The sequence below is a fragment of the Artemia sp. Qi Xiang Cuo genome, chromosome 5, assembly GCF_049724085.1.
Source record: "Artemia sp. Qi Xiang Cuo chromosome 5, ASM4972408v1, whole genome shotgun sequence".
Lineage (NCBI taxonomy): Eukaryota > Metazoa > Arthropoda > Branchiopoda > Anostraca > Artemiidae > Artemia > Artemia sp. Qi Xiang Cuo.
In genome coordinates this window covers 778,433-782,234 of record NC_142798.1, presented here as the reverse complement: position 1 = coordinate 782,234, position 3,802 = coordinate 778,433, and the positions used below count along the sequence as shown (strand labels likewise).

At 52.5% G+C, this 3,802-nt stretch overlaps 2 non-coding genes across 2 annotated transcripts; both read left to right on the top strand.

Annotated features, from left to right (window-relative positions):
- Positions 1-2,525: 2,525 nt before the first annotated feature.
- Positions 2,526-2,657, top strand: LOC148951698 (small nucleolar RNA SNORA17). Its single transcript, XR_016141818.1, has one exon. It is a non-coding gene; the product is annotated as a small nucleolar RNA SNORA17 (small nucleolar RNA).
- Positions 2,658-3,444: 787 nt separating this feature from the next.
- Positions 3,445-3,555, top strand: LOC148951697 (small nucleolar RNA SNORA17). The gene has a single exon (XR_016141819.1). It is a non-coding gene; the product is annotated as a small nucleolar RNA SNORA17 (small nucleolar RNA).
- The last annotated feature ends 247 nt before the right edge of the window (positions 3,556-3,802 follow it).

Genomic DNA, 3,802 nt, shown 5'->3' with positions numbered 1-3,802 from the left:
GTGCCGTCTCTGTGTCGACTCTGTGTCGTCTGTGTGTCGTCGTCTCTGTGTCGTCTCTGTGTGACACAGAGATGACACTGTGTCGTCTCTGTGACGACACAGAGACGACACAGAGACGACACAGAGACGACACAGTGGAGACGACACAGAGACGACACAGAGTCTCTGTCGTCTCTGTGTTGTCTCAGACGACGACACAGAGTCGTCTCTGTGTCGTTTCTGTGTCGTCTCTGTCTCGTCTCTGTGCCGTCTCTGTTTCGTCTCTGTGTCGTCTCTGTGTGTTCTCTTTGTGTCGTCTCTGTGTCGTCTCTGTGTCTCTGTGTCGACACAGAGACGACACAGAGATGACACAGAGTCGTCTCTGTGTCGTCTCTGTGTCGTCTCTGTGTCGTGACACAGAGACGACACAGGGACGACACAGAGACGAATCTGTGTCGTCTCTGTGTCATCTCTGTGTGGTCTCTGTGTTTACACAGAGACACAGAGACGACACAGATACGTCACAGAGACTACACACAGACGAAACAGAGAGAATACACAGAGACGACACATAGACTGCCCAGATACGACAGCTAGCCTGAACCGATACGACACAGAGACGACACAGAGACTACAAATATACGAAAAAGATACTACACATAAACAGAGACTACACAGACACTACACCTAGACGACCCCGAGAAGACACAGAGACGGATCATAGATGAAAAAGATACTACGACACAGACACGAAACAGAGACGACACAGACACGACACAGAGACGACACCGAGACGACACAGACACAGAGACGACACGGCGACGACTCTGTGTCGTCTCTGTGTCGACACAGAGACGACACAGAGAGACGACACCGAGACGACACAAAGACGACACAGAGCCGCCACAGAGACGACACTGAGACGAAACAGAGACGGCTCAGAGCCGAATGCGATACGACGACACAGAGACGACACAGAGATGACACAGAGGCGATGGCACAGAGATTACACAGAGACGACACCGAGACGACTCTGTGTCGTCTCTGTGTCGTCTCTGTGTCATTTCTGTGTCGTCATCTCTGTGTCGTCTCTGTGTCGTCTGTGCCGTCTCTGTGTCGTCTCTGTGTCGTCTGATGACACAGACACAGAGACGACACAGAGACGACTCGGTGTCGTGTCTGTGTCGTCTCTGTGTTGACACAGACACGACACAGATAGACGACACAGAGCCGACACATAGACGACACAGACACGGCACAGAGACGGCACATAGACGCCACAGAGACTACGACACAGATACGACACAGAGACGACACAGAGACGACACAGACAACGAAACGACACAGAGCCGACACAGAGACGACAAAGACACAGAGACGACACAGAGACGACTCTGTGTCGTCTCTGTGTCGTCTCTGTGTCGACAGAGAGACGACACAGTGTGTCTCTGTGTCGTCTCTGTGTCGTCGAAACAGAGACGACACAGAGACGATATAGAGACTCTGTGTCGTCTCTGTGTCGTCTCTGTGTCTTCTCTGTGTCGTCTCTGTTTCGACGACACAGAGACGACACAGAGACACACTGTGTCGTCTCTGTGTCGACACAGAGACGACACAGTGTGTCTCTGTGTCGTCTCTGTGTCGTCGAAACAGAGACGACACAGAGAAAACACAGAGACGACACAGAGACGACACAGAGTCTCTATATCGTCTCTGTGTCGTCTCTGTTTCGACGACACAGAGACGACACAGAGACACACTGTGTCGTCTCTGTGTCGTCTCTGTGTCTCGACGTCTGTGTCGTCTCTGTGTCATCTCTGTGTCGTCTCTGTGTCGTCTCTGTGTCGTCTCTGTGACGACACAGAGATGACACAGAGACGACACAGAGACGACACAGAGACGGCACAGAGACGACACAGAGATGACACAGAGACGACACAGAGTCGACACAGAGACGACACAGAGAAGACACAGAGACTCTGTGTTGTGTCTGTGTCGTCTCTGTGTCGTCTCTGTGCGACAGAGACACAGAGTCTCACAGAGACGACACAAAGACGACACAAAGACGACACAGAGTCATCTCTGTGTCGTCTCTGTGTCTGTGTCGTCTCTGTGTCATCTCTGTGTCGTCTCTGTGTGATAACACAGAGTCGTCTCTGTGTCGTCTCTGTGTCGTCACAGAGACGACACTGGGACGACACAGAGACGCCACAGAGACGGCCCAGAGCCGACACAGAGACGACGACACAGAGACGACACCGAGCCTACACAGAGACGACTCAGACACTACTCTGCGACGACACCGAGCACACAAAGCGTAGACACAGAGACTACACAGAGACAGCTCCGAGAAGCCTACACAGAGACGACACAGAGACGACATAGAGACGACGACACAGAGACGACACAGAGACGACACAGAGACGACACAGAAACAGACACGACACAGAGATGATACAGAGACGACTCTGTGTCGTCTCTGTGTCGTCTCTGTGTCTTCTCTGTGTCGTTTCTGTGTCGTCGTCTCGTGTCGTCTCTGTGTCGTCTCTGTGCCGTCTCTGTGTCGTCTTTGTGTCGTCTGATGACACAGACACAGAGACGACACAGAGACGACTCTGTGTCGTCTCTGTGTCGTCTCTGTGTCGAAAGAGAGACGACACAGAGAGACGACACAGAAACGACACAGAGACGACACAGAGACGACACAGATACGGCACATAGACGACCCAGAGCCTAATATAAATCGACTACTCACAGACTTCTCAGAAACAGAGACGACACAGCGACTAGCCAGAGACGACGACACCGCGTAGCCCCACAGCCGCCCCAGAGACGAACCACAGCCGCCACAGACACGGCACAGAGACGACACAGAGACGACACAGAGACGAAGACACCGAGACGACACACACACGACACAGAGACGACACAGAGACGACACAGAGACGACTCTATGTCGTCTCTGTGTCGTCCCTTGTCATTTCTGTGTCGTCGTCTCTGTGTCGTCTCTGTGCCGTCTCTGTGTCGTCTCTGTGTCGTCTGATGACACAGACACAGAGACGACACAGAGAGACGACACAGAGACGACACACAGACGACACAGAGACGACACAGAAACGGCACAGAGACGACACATAGACGAAGACAACTAGACAACACAGAGACGACACAGAGACGACACAGAGACTACAAAGACAAAGAAACGAAACAGAGACTACACACAGACTACAAAGACAGACACACGACACCGAGTTGACTCTGTGTCGTCGCTGTTTTAAGACAGAGACGACACACAGAGACGACACAGAGACGACACAGAGACCACACAGAGACTGCACAGAGACGGCACAGAGACGACACAGAGACGACGACACAGAGACGACACCGACACGACACAGAGACGACACAGAGACGACACAGACACAGAGACGACTCTGTGTCGTCTCTGTGAGACGACACAGAGACTCTGAGTGAGACGACACAGAGACGACTCTCTGTGTCGTCTCTGTGTCATCTCTGTGACACAGAGACGACTCTGTGTCGTCTCTGTGTCGACACAGAGACGACACAGAGAGACGACAAAGAGACGACACAGACTGGACAGAGAGAAGACCCATAGTCGTCTCACAGACGAATCCTGGACGACTCATCGACGACGACACAGAGACGACACCGAGACGACATAGAGACGACGACACAGAGACGACACAGAGACGAAACAGAGACGACACAGACACAGAAACGACACAGAGACGACACAGAGATGACACAGAGACGACTCTGTGTCGTCTCTGTGTCGTCTCTGTGTCGTCTCTGTGTCTTT